The sequence below is a fragment of the Epinephelus fuscoguttatus genome, linkage group LG23 (genome assembly GCF_011397635.1).
Source record: "Epinephelus fuscoguttatus linkage group LG23, E.fuscoguttatus.final_Chr_v1".
NCBI classification, from domain to species: domain Eukaryota; kingdom Metazoa; phylum Chordata; class Actinopteri; order Perciformes; family Serranidae; genus Epinephelus; species Epinephelus fuscoguttatus.
Genome location: NC_064774.1, coordinates 6,417,446 through 6,443,165, shown reverse-complemented (window position 1 = coordinate 6,443,165; position 25,720 = coordinate 6,417,446). Strand labels below are relative to the sequence as shown.

General features: G+C 42.5%; 1 pseudogene; it reads left to right on the top strand.

Annotated features, from left to right (window-relative positions):
* Positions 1 to 9,615: 9,615 nt before the first annotated feature.
* On the top strand, positions 9,616 to 23,181 carry LOC125883493 (L-amino-acid oxidase-like; annotated as a pseudogene).
* Positions 23,182 to 25,720: the final 2,539 nt, after the last annotated feature.

Sequence of the window (25,720 nt, the reverse complement as noted above, 5' to 3'; positions counted from 1 at the left end):
TCACTGTGATTTGGATCTAGACTGGAGGTTATGAATCAATTGATGCGCAGATATGTCAGTCACAGCTTTGTTCCCCCCAAAGAAAGAGCAATATTCGTATTCGAGTACATGCCTGCGTAGGAGTCGTCAAATACCATCACTTTGTTAGTGACTGCAGTGTCAGACACCAACAGTGAAAGCTTCCATTCACGTTGTTACGATACACCAGCGGTTGGCCAGACAGACGGCATCAGTTCATAACGTGACAGGGCGGCTCTGGTTGTGTCTGTTTGATGTTCTTCTGCACAGCGTCACTTTGAAATGCCACTGGTGATGACACAATGTGGAGCTGGAAAGTCCCCTTAGGGTAGGCGGGTGATGGATGGAAGGATTTCACCTTGGAGGCCAGTGTTCGCTTCCTGTGTGAATGTAGAGCCAAACCATAGTGTTTTTTGCTAAACCTAACCACGTGCTTTTGTTGACGTCCCATCCCAGAACATCAAAAGCAGATGCAGAAGGATAGTAGCAGTAGTAGTTTATTCGATCGTATATGCACATGTACAATCGGACACCCAAAGAACCACACACTAATAGATCGAAAAAGAGTAGGCTGAAGCTATCAAGCTTACGTATGCCGACCCTTCAAAGCTACTGAGCATTATCATCCTCAAAAAAGTATTTTCATAGACCCGTTAAACCTTGATGTCATCAATACTTTCTTCAACCAGTGTATTTGGTTGAATCGATCTCTTTCCAAACACTATAAAGTTGGTCTTACTAATGTTTAGAGAGAGTTTGTTACAATCAAACCATAATTTCAGTTTACCCAACTCAACCGAGACATCGTGCAACAACTGGTTTAGATTCTCCCCAGTACAAACTATGCTAGTGTCGTCAGTAAAAATTTAACATACTAGAAACTTTACATGTCATTAATATGTAATATGAATAATTTTGGTCCCAATATTGATCCCTGTGGCACTCCACACATTATATCTAGACATGTTGACCTGTGCTCACCTATTTGTACAAACTGTTGTCTGTTTTCAGTGTAGCTTTTGACCCAACTAAGCCCCGCCCCTCTGATACCATACCGTTCCATATTGCATAGTGCTTATTTTCTGTTGAATTAGTTAGTTCCTCCAGTACTTCCATCAGTGCCATTGAAGCAGATCTGCTGGTTCTGGTTATTGGCTGTCTATAAGTAACTGATGCTTTTCAATAAAACTATCCAGCCGTTCCACAAAGAGTTTCTCCAAGACTTTCAAAAAGTACCCAATCTGAATGATAGATTGCAGATGTAAGTTAGAGGGTCAGCAATATTGCTTATAACTTTATTTATCAAAGCCATTTCAATCCCATTCCAGTCTAGAGATGTTTTCCTCTTGAATCTGTTGACTTTGTCAATTATTTCATTTTTTGTAACTTCTCACAAAAAGAGGCTGGACTCTGGTGGTGATGATGAGATGAGATGAAGAGGGAGCTGAGGCTTATGCAGTGGCTTGAGTGATGACTGTCTCTGACATCAGACGATAGTATGTGAACCACTAACTTCTGTCACAAGAACCAGTGCTCAGAGTGCTCCTCTGCAATAAAGAGGTGATACTGCACATTACTGTGAGCTTTGTCGCCCTCTGCTGACGACTTGTAGGCATTACCGTTACATTAAATAGAGCTCTGTGGTTTTCAAACCTGCCACTCATAACTTACCAGACTACTTACAATACACACCTGGACAAATGGTACACAGAGAGAGAAAGTGCTGGCAAGGGACACAATAAGAAACCAATCTGTTGTTAAAGAGTTGTGTTCCAAACAAAATTTTGAAATTTGTAGGCCCAAATCTACAGTGTGCCCCTGGACTACTTAATTTAGGTCACCTGTAGTAACAGTAGTACAAGCAGCAGCTGTCATTATTAACAATATTGAAGAAGAACGCACATAAAAAAGCACGAGTAACAATGAAGCAATAAATTAAACACAAAATACCAACAGATGTATTCATCAAAGACGTGCAGGCTGAAGCATGATGCCCACTCAGTGGTTGGCCCTCTCAGTTCTGCTGGGCTTGGTTGTCTTTTTCCAGTTTGTTTTCAGGATCCTGGAGAAGGTGTCCAGTGAGTACCTATCACTATGTTCTGGCACTTCATTCAGTCTCAACAGGAAAAAAAATAGTAAATAAAAGTCACGAAAACCTTTGTAATTCCTCTTTCTACTGCTCAACGATCACCACCTAAATACAACTTCAAAATAAAACCCCTAATTTGCTGAGTAAGATGTAAAAATATGGCCGATGTTGAGGTCAGCGTCTCCCTGGTTCCCTCGTCAAAAGGCCAGTGGGGTTTTTCTGTTGGCTTCTGGCTCACTGCAGAAAATAATCTGTGTGACAGATGAACATACTGACAGGTTTTGTCCACCAAGATAATCTTCACTAACTGACACCATGTTATGACTTTTTGGAGCCTAATTGCAACTGCCAGAAGTAAAAAGCTAAAGTTAGGCTATAAACGACTTACACCACGGTCACATGACTTAACGTCTCCACCACAATGAGGCTGTAAATTCATGTTGGCTGTGATGACGTTCTGGAGTCTCATTTAGCCACTTGTTAGCTTTTTTCAGACACAGAAAGGTTTCTAAATTCACAGGCCTCAGACATCGAACCAAAAACCCACTGACTTTTGACGAGGTTACCGGGCGTGGTAAAATACCAACTCATTTCTGGGTTTTAAGTCTCGTTCTTCTATTTCCCCTCAGCAGCTCTCCTTCTCCGGATTCAGGAACAAAATAAAATCACAAAAATCACACATGAAAGAATTTCTCTCACTTGTATACACTCATTCCTCTTTGAGTTCATTCCGGTCTTTCTGCACATGCTCGTTTCCTTGCCCTTCTGGCGCCATGACGTATATAGCGCGCATAGCAACGGGCTGAGATAGAGCAGTCGGACTTGTTGCAGTCACCGGTTTCCATTCTCCACAGCACGGTCTTCTATCTCCCTTCTTCGACCTTCTGCCTCCCTTCTCCTCCTCAACAGAGGAAGCATTAGCAGAACAAGGTTGTTGTCGTACTGCTGCTTCAAGAATATAAGCAAAACAAGCCTGAAAAAGGCACTAAGAACGGCGTCGTCAAGCATCTTGTTATCCGGAGCGAGGACTACAGTGTTTTCTTCCGGTAAACACGTAACATCCGCCCCGCCCCCTATCCAATCAGAAACCTTCCCTGCCCCAAACCTTGTGCTGACCTGAATAAAGGCGTAAACTACCTGGAAAAACTTTAATTCATGATGATTTCATTCAGATTTATTTCATTCTGAATGAGAAGCCATCATGTAACCACACCCAGTGTTTGCTTTCAGCAGCTCAGGTTCTGGAGGGTCCCAGCCGACTGTATCCTCTTGCAGGACTGTAGTCACCACCTCGACCCTCTGAATATTCGAGTCATCGAGAACAGACTGTATCTGCATCCATAGCATCCTCTACGCTCATATTCTGGAATGCTATTCACGCTCTTGGAAGCATAGCTAGTTTGCAATACAAGCAAAGATAAGATGGAAGTTCTGTCTTTAAGTGCCATCTAGGGCACGCCCCCTGGCTACCCTGAGGTGAATCCAAGCAGAGATACCTCGTAGTTCTTCCTTGTTTCAATTCCATCACTGCTGTGTTCAGTAAAGGTGCTGGATGCAGGAAAAACAACAGGTTTTGTAGCTGCTGAACTCTTTCTGGGTCAATATAGCAGGCACTGAGGATTTTATTGCTTCAGTTGGCAACATTTACAATCAAACTTGATCGGACGTCCACATGAACGGTGGTTAATTTTCCCTGTTAGCCAGTTGTGCAGTGATAGTTGATGAGGTGGGTGTGGTTACCAAAGAGGAAGTGAGTAAACTCTCCTTTACATGTCAAAGGCTTTTTGCATAATGAGTGGCTATGCTGTAAATGGACACAAAAAGAGGTGGTTACAGCTCGTGTACCTGCGTGTAGCCTCCACCACACCATTGCTTTTAGCTTATCAGATCGACCCTTTTCACCTGGCCTATTCTCATATGCAACCCTTTCACTCCTACGCTGAGGCTATACAACATCAAAACAGGAACAAACTCAAAGTTCCAAAAGGTTCTCACTTGATTATCTGCTTAATAAATGTTTGCAACCTTTAAAAAAAACAAACAAAACACTCTTTTTAATTTTGCAAAGTGAACGACCAACCTGTTTCTATCCTGAAGTCGTCAAACACCACTGCTTTGTCAGTACGCCAAAAGCTACATTAGTAAGTGTGATACACCGCCGTACGATATGATGCAGGACAGCATCAGTTAGAAACAAAGCGGTAACAACATCATACTGTATAAGGAGCTGGAAAGTACACTGAAGGTTACCTAGCAGGTAATATGTAGATGCAAAAGTCCACTGATACAGTGGTGATGTGCGACAACTCGGGATGAGAGCGTGTTGGAACTATACTTTCCACATAAGATTTTGTGCACATTATTCAAACAGTTTTAGAACCACCTCCATCTCAACATTTTATGCATGTTCATTAATGGTTGGTTGATTGGCAATAATCTGATTTTGCACACCAAAAATGAAAACTTGTCATCTCAAATGAGAGAATCTGTAAAGTCAAATTAGTCGGTTCTGCTCATGAGTTATTTAATTGAGCAGTTTTCCTGCGCGGTGTAGAAACAGCAGAGGTAAAACCAAACTGCTGGGCAGTGTGAACCACAATCCAGATATCAGAATCACACAACTTTCAGTGTGTCTCAGCAGTAGCGAGTTGTTCAGAGCGATACAAACAAGGCATCCCACAAACGAAAACCACAGCACTGCCGTTATGGCTGCGATGGTGTGGAAAGCTCTCTGCTTTGATTGATCCACCTGCTTCCTGTCCCTGCCCACCTCCCCTGGCCCAGGACGAAGCAGCACACAGAGGACACGAAGGCTGCAGAAAGACACCACCACTAAAGAGACGAGCAGTAAACAGAAATGTGAGACGTAGAGAAAATTTCTGTGAACAGTTACAGTGCTCCACACCAAGCTCAGCAGCCAAACACATCCAATGCTGATATTTCGTATCTTGATCCCACCTGACTGCCTCAGCCCCATGTAGGTGATGGGGTGGACGACAGCCAGGTATCGCTCCACACAGGTCAGCATGTGAAAACATGTCTGTCCAGGGAAAGCCATAGAAGACAGATAAGCCCCCACAATCCCCACCTCAGAGATTCCAGTGTAGATGCCGCAAAAGTAGGCAGAGCTCCCAAATACATAGATCAGCTCAATCGCAACCATGTGGTAGGTGAAGATGTCAGAGTGGCTGGCTGTTGAGAAGGAGCGCTGCTGCCGCCATCGTTGGTGACCCAGGTAGAGGACGAGGATGAAGAGAGGGACGAGGAGGATCTTTGTGATGTTGAAGGTGATGGAGATGTACAATCCAGCTGAGACGTCCATGCAGTACATGGAGGAGGAAGAGGCGTTGACCAGCGTATCAGTTTGCATTGTATTGCTTCAGTGGAGAAAAGAGAGATGAGAGGAACATAAATACGTTAACAGAAACAAAAAGACAAGATTGATTGAAGGGATTCAGAACTACAACTCACTGCACAGATTGTGTCTGTAGTCCCAGCAAATACATTTGTTTTAATATTGTGGATTATTTATTAGCATGTGTGACTCCATGCTGAGCCTAACCTTCACTAGCTGAGCACAGCTAGCCTGCCGAAATGTTTCCATTGTAACTCGTCTGAAGGCTTTCATGTGTAAAAGTAGGCAGCTCATTGATGCTCACATTCTCTTTGAAATGGAAAATGGAAATTAATGAAAAAGTCTTGTTGTTACAACATGAGGTTTTGTTGTTTTAATGTTAATGTTTGTGTAGTAGCAGAAAAATTGCCTGCTCTAACAAAACAAAATGATTTGTTGCCTTATCATGAAGAGTTTCTTGTTAGAAGACAATAATTTGATAGATTAGAAAATGTTGTTTCAAAGAGTTTCATACAAGAAAGACTGGAAGTCCATTTCCACCCGATTAAGAAAAACAAAGACGTGTTAGGATTGACAAAAAAATAAGAATCTAGCCACAGCAAGTTAAAATAATGACAACATACCTTACTGAAGTGATTCTCTTCATAAAATTAAACTTCATTAAAATAAAAATGGTGATGGTAAATGATGATGTTTAGAAACCTGGACAGTGTTGAATGATCTCAGCGGACAAATAATAATTTTATGCTATTAAATAAAAATCATTGTGTAACTGAAGAACACCCACCTTGTCAGCTGTTTGTGTCAGATCTTTCTGCTGCACGTCCACACTCACTGACAGCTCGTCACGAGTGTGTGAGTCTAATGTTAATTAATGCTTCTGTGCATGAAAGGCACCAACGTGTCACAGTGACAGCAGCAGGACTTTATTTGCATGTTGTCAAACAAATGATAGATTTCATGTCACTCTGCTTTAAATCGCGGCAGGCAAATGTTCTTCTCACATGATTCTCCCACAGTGAGGTGAGAGCGCAGGGTCACCATCAATTGATGGACTATTAAATAAAACCAAAACACTGGACATTTGAATCACTCGTGGTATCAAGTCCGTCATGTCTGACAGGATTCAAATGACCTGCAAACACAGACTGGTGTTTATTCAAATGACACGGTGTCATGTCTCCCTGAGGCTCAGTTGCCTTTCCCTTTGGGCGTGTCAGTGTTGGTGGTTGTTTGAATGTCATGCTGTATTACCACTGAAACATTTTAAACCGTTGCTCAATGTTTTGGCAAACCTGTGTGGTGTGAAAATGACATGGTGTCATGCCTGGTAGCCTTTGTGCGCACAGTTTGTTCTCTATCACAGATTTGATGTTGTAATCTAATCTGATCTCTCATTTCTTCATTAATACATTTCACTGAAGTTGCACGCATGGTGTCGGAAGTCATGGGGGACCCTTCCTCTGGTCCATGGTACCAGAAGAAGGGTCCCGCCATAAGATGGTCACTGGACATCAGGGTAGCTCCTCAACAGGCCCACTGAATTGTTCAGAGGAGACAGGATTAGGACAGGCAGGCAGTGGACTTTGGATCAGGGAAGGCAGGCTGCAGGCTAATCATCCCGATGCAAACAGAGCAGAGTGTAGGCTGGTGGCTGGCATGCTGGGGTTCAGGATGAAACCTCAGTGGCCGTGAAGAAGGCTGAAGACTAGGCGGTTCAAGGTGAAGGCTGGAGGCTATCAGGCTCAAGTACAAGCTGAAAGCTAGCAGACAGAGGTGCAGACTGACATGTAGCAGGCCGTGGTCCCAGCTGAAGGCAAGTAGATGGAGATGGAAGCTGAAGGCTAGAAAGTCAGGGTGCAGGCTGGAGGCTAGAAAGACAGGGTGCAGTCTGGAGGCTAGAAAGACAGGGTGCAGTCTGGAGGCTAGAAAGTCAGGGTGCAGTCTGGAGGCTAGAAAGTCAGGGTGCAGGCTGAAGGCTAGAAAGTCAGGGTGCAGTCTGAAGGCTAGAAAGTCAGGGTGCAGGCTGAAGGCTAGAAAGTCAGGGTGCAGTCTGGAGGCTAGGATGCCAGATTGTAGGTTCAATGCTGGCCAGTGGCGATGCAGAGGAGGTTGGAGCGATGTAAGGGTTCTTTAAAAATTGACTTAACAACTCGGCCAACCAAGACTCTGAAAACAGTATCTGGTGCGCCCATGGCAGGGCTGCATCCTTCTTCACAGCACTTGGTTTGGCAGCAGTGATGAGGATGTGAACGCTGCACTGTCTGCGGTCTGATAAAGCAGGGATCGCCCTGTTCGACAGCACCGAGAATCTTCCTGAGCAGAGTCCCTCAGATAAATTATATGAATCCTTTATTTCTCTTGAAGGACCTCTGAGAGTACAAACACCAAGGAAGCATAGGAGAGAACTTTCAAAATATTAATGGCTACAGTTTCCATGTTTCCCTGGTCCAAAGCAGAGTGTGAACAAGGAGTCGACACCATGAATGTTATCGTGACACATAGAAGCTATATAATAGCTAATAGTAACGGACAGACAGAACATAAAGCTGTGTGTGTGTGTGTGTGTGTGTGTGCGCGCGTGCGCGCGCACAGGCTTGCATGTATGAGTGTGTGCTGTTTTGAAAGGTTATCATCACTTCTGTTATTATTCCCACGCCTCCCTGAGGATCAGTTGTGCCTTTCCCTTTAGGCGTGTCAGTGTTGGTTGTTTTGTTGTCTTACAGTAATATATTACCACTGAAACGTCTCAAACTGTTGCTCCGTGTTTTGGCAACCCTGTGTGGTGTGAAACACCAACCAGTTGGTGCAAGCACACATTTTCCAGAGAAAAGCAGCAGGTCATTGTCACTCAGGGCTCTCTAAATAATTAACATTACTGCCATCAATGAAAACAGAGCTTCATATGTGTGTGTGTGTGTGCGTGTGTGTGTGTGTGTGTGTTTTTGTACAGTATGTGTGTACTACATAGATATCATATACAGTAGACACCTCGTTGACGGCTTCTGCCCGTTTCAGTGATGCGTCAACGTCGCCGCCATCTTGGGGAGGTCACTGTCAGCTGGCTAGTACTGTTGTGTATGGAGATAAGTCTTCAGCAAACTCAACGTGCTCACTCAAAAGTCTCAAAGTGTAATTGGGTGCCGGTCCACAGAATTACAGCAAAGCAGACAAACCCCACAGCACTCACTAATAAGTATAGCTACTGTTTAATATGGTGGATTGAACAGCAGCAGTCAAACGGACGCGTTTCAGCTCATAGCCGTCCTCAGCGTTAAATGCTGAGGAATGCTCCAGCCTGCACCCTGGCCTCCTAGCCTCCAGCATTCCTCCTTCCAGTAGCCACAGGAATGAGTCATCTATGATTATATATAGGCCTATCTATGGATTCTAGTGGCTGTTATAGATGCTGTGTTTGGATGAACATGCATTTTACTGCCGTAGGTGTGTAAGGTCGCAGCTGTGCAGCCTCAGTGAAGATGTTTGTTCTGCTATCACCCAGTGTTTCTCAGGAAACGTTTTAAGATATTGCTCAATACTTAGTGAAACTGCTGCAGACCAGTAAACAAGTTGGTGCCAGCCCACATTTTCCTGAGAAAACCAACAGCCACTGTTATCAGCAGCCATTTGTATGAGGACTTTCCCTGATGTGGTGCCCAACCTTAGAAAAGTCCCTTTTTCCTATCACTGAGTCAGCTGATTGCCCTGTGTGCAGACTGTGCATTTCCTGTGAAAACAGAAGTGTATTTTGAAAACAGACAATGCATGTAACAGGCTGAAGTTGACACGGCGTCCCAGAACATCAACAACCAACACACCCAGGGTACCTTGGACGTCATATGTGGACGTGGAAAGTCCATGACCAAACGTGGACATGTGACGAGGTCACAGTGAGGATGTGTTGTAGCAACCAGTGCCTAGCATTATTACTACCATCAATAAAAAACAGCAGAGGTTGTAGCAGTGTTACATCTGTGTGTGTGTGTGTGTGTGTGTGTGTGTGTGTGTGTATACATGTATGTGTGTGTATGAGGCTGCAGGTGTCCAGTGTTACTTAACAAATATTCTAAGGTATTGCACAATACCTACTGTTGTGAAACAGGAAACTAGTTTAACTAGTTCACAAACTTTCCTGAGAAATGAATTAGCTTTAATGACATTTTGACGCCTGAGGGAGGCACCTGATAAAACGACAAAACAACATAAAAGCCGCAGTGATCCTTTAATCACACCTTTAAAGACAGACATTTCCTCCTAAAAACAGTCAGCCTGCCTTCTCCACCTGAGTGATCACTACACAGAGACGGACGCCATGACAGAAAACCTGCCAGCTTGGGAAACCAAGCCTGAGACCACCAGAGACAGAAAGAAGACGAGCTTCCAGACTGAGATGGATCCACACGTGGTGACGTGGAAATTATGTGAGTATTGTTTTCCTTTAGGAACAGTAGTGTCTAAATCAGTCTTTAATAAGTCTCACTGGCTCCTGCTCCTGTTGGTGAGACAGGCACTAGAAACACTGGCCAGACATAGAAAATCAAAAACACCAGTCCACTTCACATTGTGGATCCTACTGAAGAAAGACTTATCTTTATCTTTACTGGAAGATTCACACATTTGGTGCAACTTTCATTTATAGACTAGAGAACAGGTTTTTTTTTGTTTTTTTTTTACGGTAACGGTTTTTTTAACGCTTGGCTCACCTGGGGGAGCAACTGTGTCTGAGGCAGCCACTGCTGCCTGGATCATGGCATAACACTGAAGTGATTTGGAGTTATTGTTTGTAACTGAGGGCCAGCAGCGTGAGAGACGTGTCTCCATGGGTGAAGTCACACACACACACACACACACACACACACACGGGTGACCAGATGTCCCGAAAAATTCGGGACAGTCCCGAAATCCAAGCAGTTGTCCGGAATCCTGAATCCTGCCCTAATTGTCCTGAAAATGACACCAGAGCAGAGTCTGTAGTAGTTATTGCCTGATAAAACATTAAACACTGATCATGGTGGTTGAGTCGTCCTGCAGCTCCCGCCGGCTGCACATTGGCTGCAGCAGTTCCTACATGAATTATGGGTGTTGTAGTTTGAAGCAGATGAAGAGAGCACAAGTTGCAGCCACGAGGACAGGGAAAGTGCAGGCAGCCTCTTGTTCTAACTGTTCTAAACTGTTCTACAAACTGACAGGCCTGTAACGAATGTACCAGGCGTCTTTTATGTTGTTAGCTTTTATTTTTTTAATCAAGTTTAAAGGACACTTACATTGATCACTTCCATAAAACAAAACAAGAAATTGGAAAAGAGGAAAAGATTGAAAAAAACTGTTCAAATTAAATTGGGGAGCTGATCACAGATGTGTTGTTTCTGTGTGTTTTTACATCTGCTGTTGCTTTAATTTGCAGATATGCTTTTAATGAAGCTGACATGTCATGACAGTCAAGCCCCCATCCCGAATTACACCCACTCTTATCTGGTCACCCTAACACACACACACACACACCATAACACACCCTAATACACACACACATACACACATTCAGGACTTAAAACATTTGAAAGCTTTTGTGTAGCATTTTTTTAAGTCTTGTTTTCCCTACTAAAAACTAGAAACTCCATCCAACCTGACAATGTGTCACATATTCCAGATGTTATGGGCGTTATTCAACTTTTAAATCCAGGACTTTCAGTTTATCAATATGTTTTCAAAAAATATGAAATATTCCACATCTTTCATGCAGAATGGGTTTGACACTGCTGCTATTACCACTACTTCTGTTGCTACTCAAACTACGACTAATGCAACTTTAACTAATATTATTCAACTGCGACTTTTGCTACTTCTATTACAGCGATGCTCAGCATTTATTATTTCAGCCTTTTCAGTTTATTTTAACCGTTGACAGAAACTGCATGGAGACTGTCAGAGACACTGGACTGATGGGTGGAGTCATACAACCACAGGGGGGTGACTGTTTAATCTGCAATTTCCTATGACCTGTATCCCAAACACACACCATGTGAAACTGTACATGGGCAACTGTGCACTCAGTGGGTATGGACTAGTATATATATACATATATATATAAAAATTATATATATATTTAAGAAGCCTTATAAATATATTTTGGTCTATCTTTTGATATTGTATTGTATTTTGTGCTTCATTAATTTATATATATATTTGGTATTGTATGAGGACTTTCCCTGATGTGGTGCCCAACCTTAGAAAAGACCCCTTTCCTGTCATTGAGTCAGCTGATGACCCCTGACTAACTGACGTATTTTATGCATACTCATAATATATGTAATGTTTAACAACAACAGTTAATTAGCCTAGTTTAACCTCAGTAGTGAACACAATACCTGCAGGAAGTTTGGGTTAAACCAGTGATTATTTCCTGTGAATTAAACATCAGAAACAAGTTTTCTTCATTTACACAACTTTGTCTGTACTATGTAGTCTTTTTAAATATTTGTTACAATCATAGATTACATAGCTTCTGTTATTGTTATGGTTCAGTGTTTCCTTCTCCCTCATTCTGCTCTTCTGTTTTAACTGTGTTTTTTCCTGAGTTCAGCTTCCACCTTTTGTACTTTCCCGTTGGACTAAACCGTTTATTTGTTTCCAGTTGCTGTCGGTGTGCTGCTCCTCACTCTGTACTCCAGCCACACTGCTGCTCTCAGCCTGGAAGACACTCTGGCTGACTGTCTGAATGACACCGACTACAAGCAGCTGAAGCACACTATTAAGAACGGCCTTCCAAAAACCAGTACACCACAACACGTTGTCATTGTGGGAGCTGGCATGGCCGGACTGACGGCTGCCATGCTGCTGCAGGACGCAGGACACAAGGTACATGCAGCAGGTTCATGTGCTACATGTTAATATAAAAACCAAGGCACAATAAAAACATGTTCTGTGCTGTCAAAGACTTTTTGGAGCTGAAGCCAGCAGATAAACTCGCTGGGAAGCTCCAGGGCGTCACTCGCCTCCCCCTTTACCCAGTAAGCATGTTAGTTTGTCATCATTTATAACAGGCAAAGCAGCTTTATTTGAATATCACGTTTCATACAGCAGGGTAAGTCAAAGTGCTTCACAGAGCAATACAATATAAAACATAATTAAGGACACAGATTTACAACAAAAGACTGTGTGTGTCTATCTGCTCTGACAAGGTCACCATATTAGAGGCTAGTGGTCGTGTTGGAGGACGAGTGATTACCCACAGGAATGAAGAAGAGGGCTGGTATGTTGAACTGGGAGCCATGAGGATCCCAAGTCATCACCAGTGAGTTTATGGGATTTTTTTCAGTCGAGCATTTACATATAAATACATGCATGCAGCCCTCTGCCGTCACAGACTGACATGACTGTGTAGAAGGAATGTTAATGCAGCTTTTTATGGTGCTGATACATTTCAGGCCTGCAAACTATTACCACACTGCTACCACCACTACTCTTCTTTATGACTTACCTCAAATCTCAAATAATTGTGTTTGAATGTCACGTGTGTCACCAGTAAATGCTGGTCATGACACTTTACTTAATGTAACTCTGCCACCATCACCTCCTCTGTCCACAGCATCCTCCACTGGCTTATTAAAAAGCTGGGGCTCAAGCTCAATAAATTCAGAATGGTTGACGAGAACACCTTTTACTATGTCAATGGGATTCTGAAGAAGACGAGCACAGTGCAAAATCACCCTGAAGATCTGCATTATGATGTGTGGCCCAGTGAGAAAGGAAAGTCAGCTCACGAACTGCTACAGTTTGCTTTGAAGAAGGTACATTAGATTCCACTGGTTTGCTTTTTGCGTCCAGCTTGACTGTATGGCCAAGCTGGACGCAAAAAGCAAACCAGTGTATGACTATTGGTGGTTCATCAGAGCTCAGTTTTAAATACTTGTTATAACACAATCTGCTCCATGGAAGTGACTTTTCCTTTCTTTGCAGGTAAGCGATGATGTGGAGGCTTATGGCTGCTGGGCTGGACTGATAAAATACGACCGTTATTCTGTACAGGTAAAACACAATGTGATGTCATGAAATGTAAAAACTGATAATAATAATAATAATAATAATAATAATAATAATAATAATAATAATAATAATATATTTTATTTGGAGACGCCTTTCATGTCACCCAAGGTCACCTTACAGAGCGTAGAGGATAAAAGACATTGTTAAAACAAAACATCAACGTAAAAACAAGTGTAGTGCACAGTGTCCAGTTAGAGTGAATATGTCAGTTTGAACAGGTGGGTTTTGAGTTGGGATTTGAATGATGTGAAGGAGTCTGACTGTCTTCTGTGTGTGTGTGTGTGTGTGTGGGGGGGGGGGTTCCAGAGTCTGGGTGCCGAGCAGCTGAAGGCTCGGGCACCTATGGTACTGAGGCGTGAGGTGGGGATGGTGAGGAGTCCAGCAGAGGTTGAGCCGAGGGTGAGGGAGGCGGTGTATTCCTGAAGGAGGTCACAGAGGTAAGTGGGGGCTAGGTTGTGGAGAGCTCTGTAGGTGAGGAGAAGGTCATTGTAGTGGATGCAGTATTGTACAGGGAGCCAGTGAAGGTGGATGAGAACAGGGCTGATGTGTTCAGATGATTTGGTGCAGGTGGTGATCCGGGCGACCGAGTCCTGAATGATTTGCAGCCTGTGGATGAGTTTGGTGGGAGGCCGGTGAGGAGGGTGTTGCAGTAGTTGATGCGGGATGTGACAAATGAGTGAATCAGGATTTTGGTGCTGGATTGGGACAGTGATGGGTGGAGTCTGGAGATGTTGTGGAGGTGGAAGAATGCAGTGCGGGTGATGTTTTGAATATGAAGTGCAAATGAGAGGGTGCTGTCCAGAATGACGCCGAGGCTCTTGACTTGGGAGGAGAAGGGCACAGGGAATCTGTCGATGATGATGGGTGGAGCTGGGGTGTGTTGTGACATGGTGAGGGTGGATTTGGAGCCGATGAGCAGGGCCTCGTTTTATTGCCGTTTAGCTTCAGGAAGTTCCTGCTCATCCAGCTCCGGATGTCTTCAAGACAGGTGGTGAGGGAGGTGGAGGGATGGCAGTGGTGGGTTTGGAGGAGATGTAGACCTGTATGTCGTCGGCGTGGCAGTGAAAATGGACCCCATGGTGACGGAGGATTGTGCCCAGGGGGAGGAGGTAGAATGTTAACAAAGAGATCAACCTCTGTAGGGATCCTTTCATAATGTTGTCAGACACACAATAACAATCTGAGTGTGTCAAAGACAAACTGTTTAAACATGACTTGAGTGGTTCAAGGCTGAAAAATACCCCAAGATCACCTCAATCAATCAATCAATCAATCAATCAATCAATCAGTTTTATTTATAAAGCCCAATATCACAAATCACAATTTGCCTCACAGGGCTTTACAGCATACGACATCCCTCTGTCCTTATGACCCTCACAGCTGATCAGGAAAAACTCCCCAAAAAACCCTTTAACGGGGAAAAACGGTAGAAACCTCAGGAAGAGCAACTGAGGAGGGATCCCTCTTCCAGGACGGACAGACGTGCAATAGATGTCGTACAGAACAGATCAGCATGATAAATTAACAGTAATCCACATGACACAATGAGACAGAGAGAGAGAGAGAGAGAGAGAGAGAGAGAGAGAGAGAGATGCAGGTAATGACAGTAGCTTACAACAACATTATTCAAAGTAATAATATTATAGTTATGATTCTGGCTACTGCGGTACAATATGTTGAAAGTATGTATTAATATCTGGCAGTATACATGTGTGACAATAGTCATATGTGTATAATAACAGTAGAAGTATGACTAATGACTAATGATGGCAGCAGCAGCAGGAGGCATCTGGCAGGACCACGGCAGCAGCACAACCACACACGTCACGCTGTCCAGGCACCGCTGTGATATGAGTTAATCTGAGAGACAGTGGAGCACAAAGGCTCCGGAGAAGAAGCCGAGTTAGTGACATCCAGAATGGCCGGGTTAGCAAGATGCAGTAATAGAATACGAGAGAGAGAGAGAGAGAGAGAGAGAGAGAGAGAGAGAGAAGGAGAGAAGGTGCCCGGCTCCAGCAGACTAGGCCTAAGTCAGCCTAACTAGGGGCTGGTACAGGGCAAGCCTGAGCCAGCCCTAACTATAAGCTTTATCAAAGAGGAAAGTCTTAAGTCTAGTCTTAAATGTGGAGACGGTGTCTGCCTCCCGGACCGTAACAGGAAGATGATTCCACAGGAGAGGAGCCTGATAGCTGAAGGCTCTGGCTCCTGATCTACTTTGGAGACTTTAGGGACCACGAGTAACCCTGCGTTCTCAGAGCGCAGTGTTCTGGTGGGATAATAAGGCACTATGAGCTCTCTAAGATATGACGGAGCTTGACCATTTAGAGCTTTATAAGTTAACAGTAGGATTTTAAATTCAATTCTGAAAGTGCAGAGAAGCTAAAACAGGAGAAATATGATCTCGTTTCTTAGTTCCTGTTAGTACACGTGCTGCTGCATTCTGAATTAGCTGGAGAATTTTTAAGGACTTACTAGAGCTACCTGATAACAGAGAGTTACAGTAATCCAGCCTTGAGGTAACAAAAGCGTGGACCAATTTTTCTGCATCTTTTCAGGTCAGGATAGGCCTAATTTTCACAATATTACGCAGATGAAAAAATGCAGTCCGTGAGGTTTGTTTTAAATGAGAATTAAAGACAAATCTTGATCAAATATTACTCCGAGGTTTCTTACGGTAGTGCTAGAGGCCAGAGCAATGCCATCTAGAGAAACTATGTCATCAGATAAAGAGTCTCTGAGTTGTTTGGGGCCAAGAACAATAACTTCAGTTTTGTCTGAATTTAACATCAGGAAATTGGTGCTCATCCAAGTTTTTATGTCTTTAAGGCAGTTATGGAGTTTAGTTAATTGATTACTTTCTTCTGGCTTCATTGATAAATACAACTGAGTATCATCCGCATAACAATGGAAATTTATAGAGTGATTTCTAATGATGTTACCTAAAGGAAGCATATATAGAGTAAATAGGATTGGTCCGAACACAGAACCTTGCGGAACTCCAAAACAAACTTTAGTACGTAAGGATGATTCATTATGAACATGAACAAACTGAAAACGATGAGATAAATAAGATTTAAACCAGCTTAGTGCTGAACCTTTTAGGCCAATTAAGTGTTCCAGTCTCTGCAGCAGAATTTGATGGTCAATTGTGTCAAACGCCGCACTAAGATCTAATAAAACAAGTACAGAGACAAGTCCTTTGTCTGAAGCAATCAGAAGGTCATTTGTAATTTTAACTAGTGCTGTCTCAGTGCTATGATGCACTCTAAATCCTGACTGAAATTCCTCAAATAGATTATTATCATGGAGAAAATCACACAGCTGGTCTGCGACTACTTTCTCAAGGATCTTTGACATAACGGGAAGATTAGATATTGGTCTATAGTTGGCTAACACCTCTGGATCCAGGGTGGGCTTTTTAGTAGAGGTTTAATTACAGCTACCTTAAAAGACTGTGGTACATAGCCTGTTAATAAGGATATATTGATCATATCTAATATATGAGTGTTAACTAAAGGAAAGACCTCCTTAAGTAGCCTAGTTGGGATGGGGTCTAAGAGACACGTTGATGATTTAGATGAAGAAATCACTGCGGTCAATTCTTGAAGAGAAATCGGGAGAAGCAATCTAAATATATATTAGGTCCTACAGCTGTGTTTGAGGTTAGATAGGTACTATCTGAGGACAGGAGGTCATGAATTTTGCCTCTAATAGTTAGAATTTTGTCATTAAAAAAGCTCATAAAATCATTACTGCTAAGGGCTAAGGGAATACAAGGCTCAATAGAGCTCTGACTCTCAGTCAGCCTGGCTACAGTGCTGAAAAGAAACCTGGGGTTGTTCTTATTGTCTTCTATTAATGCTGAGTAATAGTTTGCTCTGGCATTGCAGAGACCTCTCTTATAAGTTTTGAGACTGTCTGTCCAGATTAAACGAGATTCTTCCAGTTTGGTTAATCGCCAATTCCTTTCAAATTTTCGTGATATTTGTTTTAACTTACGGGTTTGAGAGTTATACCAAGGAGCGAACTTTCTTTGCTTTTTTAACTTCTTTTTAAGAGGAGCTACAGAGTCAAGTGTTGTTCGCAGCGAGCCTACGGCGCTATCGACAAGATGATCAAAGTCGGTACAGGAAACCTCTGTTACTGAGGGACTTGGTATTGAATTTAATGACTGAGTAATCTTTTCCTTAAATTTTGCGACAGCACTATCTGATAAATATCTAGTATAGTAACTGTTGCTGAGTGGCGTGTAATCGAGTAAAAAGAAATCAAAAGTAATCAGATAATGATCCGATAGCGAGGGATTCTGTGGAAAGACTTTTAAGTTATCAATTTCAATTCCATACGTCAGAACTAGATCGAGGGTATGGTTAAAACAGTGAGTGGGTTCATGTACACCTGACTGAAGCCAATGGAGTCTAATAATGAGATAAACGCGGTAGCCAGGGAGTCATTATCAACGTCGACATGAATGTTAAAATCGTCTACAATAATAACTTTATCTGATTTAAGAACTAAACTGGATAAAAACTCTGAGAATTCAGAAACAAATTCAGAATACAGGCCAGGAGCACAGTACACTATAACAAATAAAAGTGGCTGCGAGGTTTTCCAGGTCGGATGTAAAAGACTAAGAACGAGGCTTTCAAATGAATTATAATCTAGTTTAGGTTTAGGGCTGATTAACAGGCTAGAGTTAAAAATGGCTGCAACTCCCCCTCCTCGGCCGCTGCCTCAGGAATGTGGGTATTATTATGACTGGGAGGAGTGGACTCATTTAGACTGACATATTCATCTTGACACAGCCAGGTTTCAGTGAGACTGAGTAAATCAATATGATTATCTGATATTAATTCGTTTACTAACACTGCTTTAGACGATAGAGACCTGATATTTAACAGTCCGCATTTAATTCTCCTGTTTTGTCTTTCTGTCACAGAAGAGGTTTTAATTTTTATGAGGTTGTTATGCACAACTCCTCTTTGTTTAATTTTAGATTTAAATAATTTAGGCGGTCGGGGGACAGACACCGTTTGTATAAAACTATTAAAACTATGGCTGGGTAACTGAACTAGAAGCTCACAGAGGCGTGTAGGACTGCAACTCTGAGTCCTGGTCTCAACTCTGGGTTGTCAGGGATTTAAATTACTAATAAAGTTTGCCAGGTTCCTAGAAATGAGAGCAGCTCCATCCAAAGTGGGATGAATGCCGTCTCTCCTAATAAGACCAGGTTTTCCCCAGAAAGTTTGCCAATTATTAACGAAACCCACATCGTTTGCTGGACACCACCTGGACAGCCAGCGATTAAATGATGACATGCAGCTAAACATGTCATCACTGGTCAGATTTGGGAGGGGTCCAGAGAAAACTGCGGAGTCCGACATCGTTTTTGCATATTCACACACCGAGGCAATATTAATTTTAGTGACCTCCGATTGGCGTAACCGGGTGTCACTGCTGCCGACGTGAATAACAATCTTACTGAATCTACGTTTAGCTTTAGCCAGCAGTTTTAAATTTGATTCAATGTCGCCCGCTCTGGCCCCAGGAATACATTTGACTATGGTCGCTGGTGTTGCTAACTTCACGTTCCTCAGAATAGAGCTGCCAATAACCAGAGTTTTATCCTCAGCGGGTGTGTCGCTGAGTGGGGAAAAGCGGTTGGAAACGTGAACAGGCTGGTGGTGAGCGGTGGGCTTCGGCTTGGAGCTGTGTTTCTGGCGAACCGTAACCCAACCTCCCGGCTGAACGGGAGTTACCAGAGGACAGTTAGCAGAGGCTAAGGCTATGCTATGTGGCTCTGCACCGGCTACAGGGGGCTGGCTAACAACCGCAGCTACTGAATGGTTTTCCATGATGCGGAGCCGCGCTTCTAATTCACTAAGCCTCGCCTCCAACGCAGCAAATAAGCTACACTTATTACAATTACCACTGTCGCTAAAGGAGGCAGAGGCATAACTGAACATTTGGCACACCGAGCAAGAAAGAGCAGAGGGAGAAGCCATCGCTAACTGTAAAGCTAATGTAGCTACCAAGGCTAGTAACGTGCAAACAACAGCTAAGAGATTAGCGAGAAAGTCGTAGAAAGGAGGAGAGCTATAGGTGCTTAAACAGAACCAGTGTGGGTTAAGACTTGAAGTAGACGTTAAAGCGGGTCCATGTCATTGGTTCGACATCCCATGTGTCCGACTGTCCGCGGTGCTGAACGGCTCGCGGCGGGCGTATGGTGCGGCGCGACTGGCTTGAGGCGGAGCAGGCTCACGGCTTATGTGTTTGTCACTTTCTTTTTCATTTTAACCCACACCATGATCTTTTCCTGACCCTAACCAAGTGGTTTTTGTGCCTAAACCTAACCAGACCTTAACCACAGGGCATCATGATGATTTCGGGACGGACTTCGGAACAATGAGTTTAATATGGTTGGAACAATGGGATGTCAAACCAGTGGGCTGTCAAACCGATGGGCAGTTCCCGTTAAAGCAATGTTAAAGCAACTGAAGTGAGAAAGCAGGCTACTAGAATTCACCAGAGCAGTACAGAGACGCTGTCACAGAAACACCGGAAATGACACAATTCGCTTACCGCAATACGTCACCTGAGTCCTTTGTTTTGCAGAATCATGCAATGTGACTGCTAAAAGTAAAAATCATTGAATTAAGAAAAAGTGTTGGACAAACTTCAGATAAGATAACCCAGAAAAGTGTCCCATGTCCTGTTATTTCAAATGTCCATATATTGTCCTCACTTAACTGTAAATCTAAATATTGTACAGTCTAAATACAAATATCTGGGATTGGTTGAGTGATCTTTACAGAGAAAACAAGGAACCACCTCCATATGGTCAACGATATATGTGCCTTTATCTGCGTGTTCAGTTGCACATGATGTCTGCCCCGCATCACCTGTGTCTGTTTGGTGTGTTGGTTGTGCACATCCTCAGACATTAAGTTAAGTTTTCTGGTGTGCCCTCCAGTGTAGAATTTAGGCAGCATGTGAATAATTCTGTTCATGGCGCAGCTGATTGTCGACACAAAGGCGTGGTTAAAAAGCAAGTTTATCTCCAGACTGTTTCCATGAATCTCTGATTCTTGATGTTTGGAATCCTCACAACAAAAAAACATTTCATATCAAAGCTGTCTTTCTGAGTCACCCTGAAGGTATGACATAGACTTTGTTTATTTAACAGGATTTTCTGAAGGAACAAAGTACTCTGAGTTCAGAGGCAGTGAGGATGATCGGAGACCTGCGCACTGACTGAGATGCTCTGGATATCAGTGATCACACTATCACACATGGGGATGTAAATAAATGACTGAATACATGAACCTGATGTCTACAGGTTCCCATTCTGCATCAGAATCTCAATGAGAGTATCTATTTGTCTCTTTGTTCTTAAGGTACACAGAAGTGACTGGGGGGACGGACCTTATCCCCAATGCTCTTCTTAAGCTCCTTAATGATTGCGACATTCACCTCAACTCTGAGGTGAACCGCATCAGGCACTCAGATGAAGGTGTGATTGTAACGTACCGGACAGGCCCACAGTCTTTTACTGTCCTTCCCGCCGACGTCGTCCTGGTAACAACCACAGCCAAGGCAGCTCTCTTTATCGACTTTGTTCCACCTCTCTCCAACCCAAAAAGGTTGGCACTGAGGTCGGTCCACTACGACAGCTCCACCAAAATCATCCTCACCTTCAGCAGGAAGTTTTGGGAAGATGACGGCATCCGAGGAGGAAAGAGCATCACTGACGGGCCGTCTCGTTACATCTACTACCCCAGCCACAGTTTCCCACACAATGATACCATCGGCGTCCTCCTGGCCTCCTACACCTGGTCTGATGACTCCCTCCTCTTCCTAGGTGCCAGTGATGAAGACCTGAAAGAGCTGGCTCTGAGAGATTTGGCAAAGATCCACGGCGAGCACGTCAAGTCTCTGTGCACAGGGGTGGTGGTGAAGAGGTGGAGTGATGATCCTTACAGCCTGGGCGCCTTCGCTATCTTCACACCTTACCAACATTTAGAGTTCCCCAGGGAGCTGTTCAGACACGAAGGCAGGGTACACTTTGCTGGTGAACACACGGCCTTCCCTCACGCCTGGATTGAGACATCTATGAAATCTGCCATCAGAGCTGCAGTCAACATTAACAAAGCGTCAGCTGGAACTCAACACCGTGACGAACTGTAGGGTCTTCAATCTGCTTTCAAGGGCAGGTAGTACTACAGTACTAATAAAATGGTTGCGTCAAAAGCTAGCAGAGCTCAGAGAGGAAAGAGGTGAAAAATTACGACACTTTTGCTTGGTGGTTGTTTTGCTTGCTTCAGGATTGAGATTCATAGTGATTCTCTTTCTGACATGCAGTTCTTATCAGGCTGCTCTCCTGCACTGATCCTATGTATCCCTACCAAAACTAATGCAGCAGAACTCATATATATCTCACATAATCAGGAAGGCTGCGACCCCATGATCAATGTGCTGATGAGTATAAAGAAGTAAGTAATATAAAGAGTGAAAGTCCATTAAAGGAGGCAGGTGTGGGTGATGGATTGGTCAAGCAACCATAGGACTTTTCCCCAAGAGGCCGGGGTTTGGAACCGTATGAAAACAAGTGAACTTTGATTTATCTTTGGGAACCTCGTCACCATGTTTGTCTAACCCTAACCCTCCTAAACGTAACCTGTGTAACTTTACTGTCCTAAACCTAAAACCTACTTTAGTTAAGCTTCGTAAATGTAAAAGACATACCTTAACTTTCCTAACCTACGTAACTTTAATTAAACCAATCCTATCTAATTTTACTTTGCTTTTACTATGTAACATCACTTCCCTAAACTTCACGTTAAGTAGCTACCTAACATGATGACACCCAATTTCCCAACCAAACCTACATATCTTTATTTTTGCAAAAGTAACCTGTGTAGCTTTATTTTGCTGAACATAACCTTTGATAAAGTTACCTGCCTAAACCTATCCCACGTAACTTTACGTAAAGTATGTAATGTGACGACACCCAACCGTTTGTTTTCCTAAACCAAACCTACACAGCTTTACTTTTATAAAACTAACCTATGTAACTTTCCCTCCCCAAACCTAACCTGTAAAACTGTGCTTTCCTAAGTGTAACCTATGTAGCTTCATGTTCCTAAACCAAACCTACCTAACTTTACGTTAAGTACAAAAATATGCCCACCATGTTTCTTTTCCTAAACCTAACTTGCAGAACTTTATGTTTACTTCATAACTTTACGTTAAGTACATGAAATGATGATGCTTTGTGTGGGGTGCTAATTTGTAAGCTATCATATAACCTGTTGTATGTGCATTTTTATATCATACAAATCTTTGTATAACGATACGTTGCTCCAATTCGCATGAAACTGGTGGATTATTGGCAGTGAGAAAATGGTTTGATTTTACTCTGCAAAAGTATAATCACATTTATAACGACATTGTTATCTTGGCTAACCTTGTTTTTGGATGTGGGAGTTTTTTGTTAGTTTGTTGGTGATGGGTTTTTGGATTTTAAGGATTTCAGATTTAGTTTTAATGTTGAATGCTGTGTGCTCCTTTGAGTTTTCTCCCCTCTAACATCTGGGGACCATGTTGGACATAAATTGTTTCCCATAACCATGTTATCCTTTGGATTTGTTTCTGTATCTGATAATCCATAAATAAAATCATTCAACCAATCAAAGGAATCCATCATTTATGCAAGTGTTTGCAGTGACTGTGTCTGATAACAATCCACAGTATGTGCACCACAAATCTTCCTCCAACCTTGATGTTTACATCGTGGTCGTTTCTATCTGTGAGATTAAATACAGCTTTGTTGTTTTCAGACCTGACCTTCATAAGTTATTGTACAGACAATAAACCATTTCTACAAAACAGAACATGCAAACTTGATGCAGAGAGGTCCATCAACATGCAGCGTGTTATTGCAGCCTACTCCATAGTTTGCGCAGTGTAATGCCAGATATATGTGCTCGAAAAGTGGCCGAGAGAAACAACTAATGAAGTATTTCTGATGTCACTAACAGGCCGACACAGTTTATTCAGTCACAGCTCAGCCGTCATTCACTGTCTGCAGTCTGTGTGTTGGACAGACATTTATTTTGTTCACTCACAAAACAATCCTGAACATGAGGTTTATATCTTGTTATCTGCAGCGACACAGTGACGGCAGCTGTTAGAATGAGTGTAATCTCGAGGCCTGTCTGTCAGCAGCTTGCAGTCTTTGTCCTTGCAGACTTTATATGATGACAGGGAACTTGTCACATTTATCGCTGTTATCACTCAAATTTGTGTTTGTTTTCATCCTTTGTTTCTGTTTTTTAAAAAGCATTTTAGATGAACCATGTTTGTGTGTAAAGTGCGATATAAACAAACTTGGCTCCTTCTTACAAAATATTGGCTCATATGATGAAGAAATGTTTTCTTGTTTAATGAGATACATTTATTTTGTGTAATAGTGGAAGAATTACATGCTATAAACAAACTTGCAACGCATTACTGAGCTTTTCTTGTTTTTCACATCAAATTGAACGGCTCATAGTTCTTACTTTGAGTGCTGCTTGTCACTGTTTGCTTTATGAAAACCAACCAGCTGTTTGTTTTCAGCGTGGGAGTGTACAGCAAAGACACACAGACAAACAAACAGCTGGAAGCTGTACCAAAATGAAAAACATTCCCACTAACAAACTTAACAAATTATTAGGATGACAAACAGAAACAGTCACAGAAAGTCAAAATAATGAGATCCCAGCTCCACAGTTTGACATCAGGATAAACATGACAATGCATTTTTTATTTTGTGTGTGTGTGTGGGTGTGTGTGTGTGTGTGTGTGAGAGAGAGAGAGAATTGTTGTTGGCAATTGAGAACTGGCTCAAGGCATATATAGAATAGAATAGAAATAGAATAGAATACGTTTATTTGCCATGTCAACACAAGGTTGATTGGAGTTTGTCTTAGTGTAGTCAGGTTAAAAAGGCATATTACACACAGGAATGCATAGTACTGTACATGAAAGACAAATACATGGACTCACATTTAAAACACTTAAATACAAGATGAGCAGACCTTGTGCTATTGCAGCTTCCTGAAAAGTGTGCATTATAGTCCTTCAAATACAGATCAGATAAAGTGCTTTACATACAGTACAGTTTAAAGTGCTATATGAATAATGACAGTTTATTTTCATGAAATAAAATTCATTGATTTAACTTGTTAATTCTGTTATCAGACAACCTGAACACGGCTTTGGAAGGGTACACGGGTACAAGGTACACGGGCCAAGATCAAACACTGAGTTTGGAAAAACACTTTCATTTCATTAAGCCTTTATTTTAACAGGGAGGTCCATTGAGAGCGAGCTCTCTTTTTCAAGGATGCCCTGTATGCACCACAAAAATACACAGAGTTAACAGAGTTAAATACAATATATAAAAATACATGCAATACAACATAATGGTACTAGGACTAGCAAGAGCAGGACTGATCGCTAAGCAGTGTATCATCAAGTAAAACCTTGAAAGTCTCAATGGAAACAAGTCTGTCCAGCTTCAGTGCAGCCTGGAGCTTGTTTCATTTGTCAGGGGCATAAAAACTGAAGGCAGTCTTTCCTAACTCACTGTTCGTACCTGGAATATGAAGTCTTATATGAGTCTGTCAGCGTGTATGATATCCAGAGATACTGGGTATTAAAAGTGAACTTAAATATGGGGAAGCTTTCCACACAGAGCTTTGTAAATGAATAAAAGACAATGTAATTCTCTATGAATGGCAAGAGAAGGCCGACCCACTTGTTTGTATAAAGTGCAGTGATGCGTGAGATACTGATCCCCGGTAATGAAGCGTAGGGCGCTATGAAAAACTGCATCCAGAGATTTCAAGGTGGAGGATGAAGCATGCATGTAAATGATATCGCCAAAATCAATAATGGACATTATTGAAAATTGCACAATGGTCTTCCTGCTAGGTAAAGAAAAACAAGACTTATTTCTGAATTAAAAACCATCCTAGCTCGTAATTTTTTTGTGAGGTGATCCACATGGGTTCGAAAAGAGAGCTTAGTATCCAGCCAAATCCCCAAGTATCTGTAAGACTCAACAGTTTCAATTAACTCACCATGCAGAGTTCGGATGCCAAGAGAGAGGTCATTCATTTTGGACCTTGAAAACCACATACATTTAGTCTTGCCAGAGTTCAGGGCAA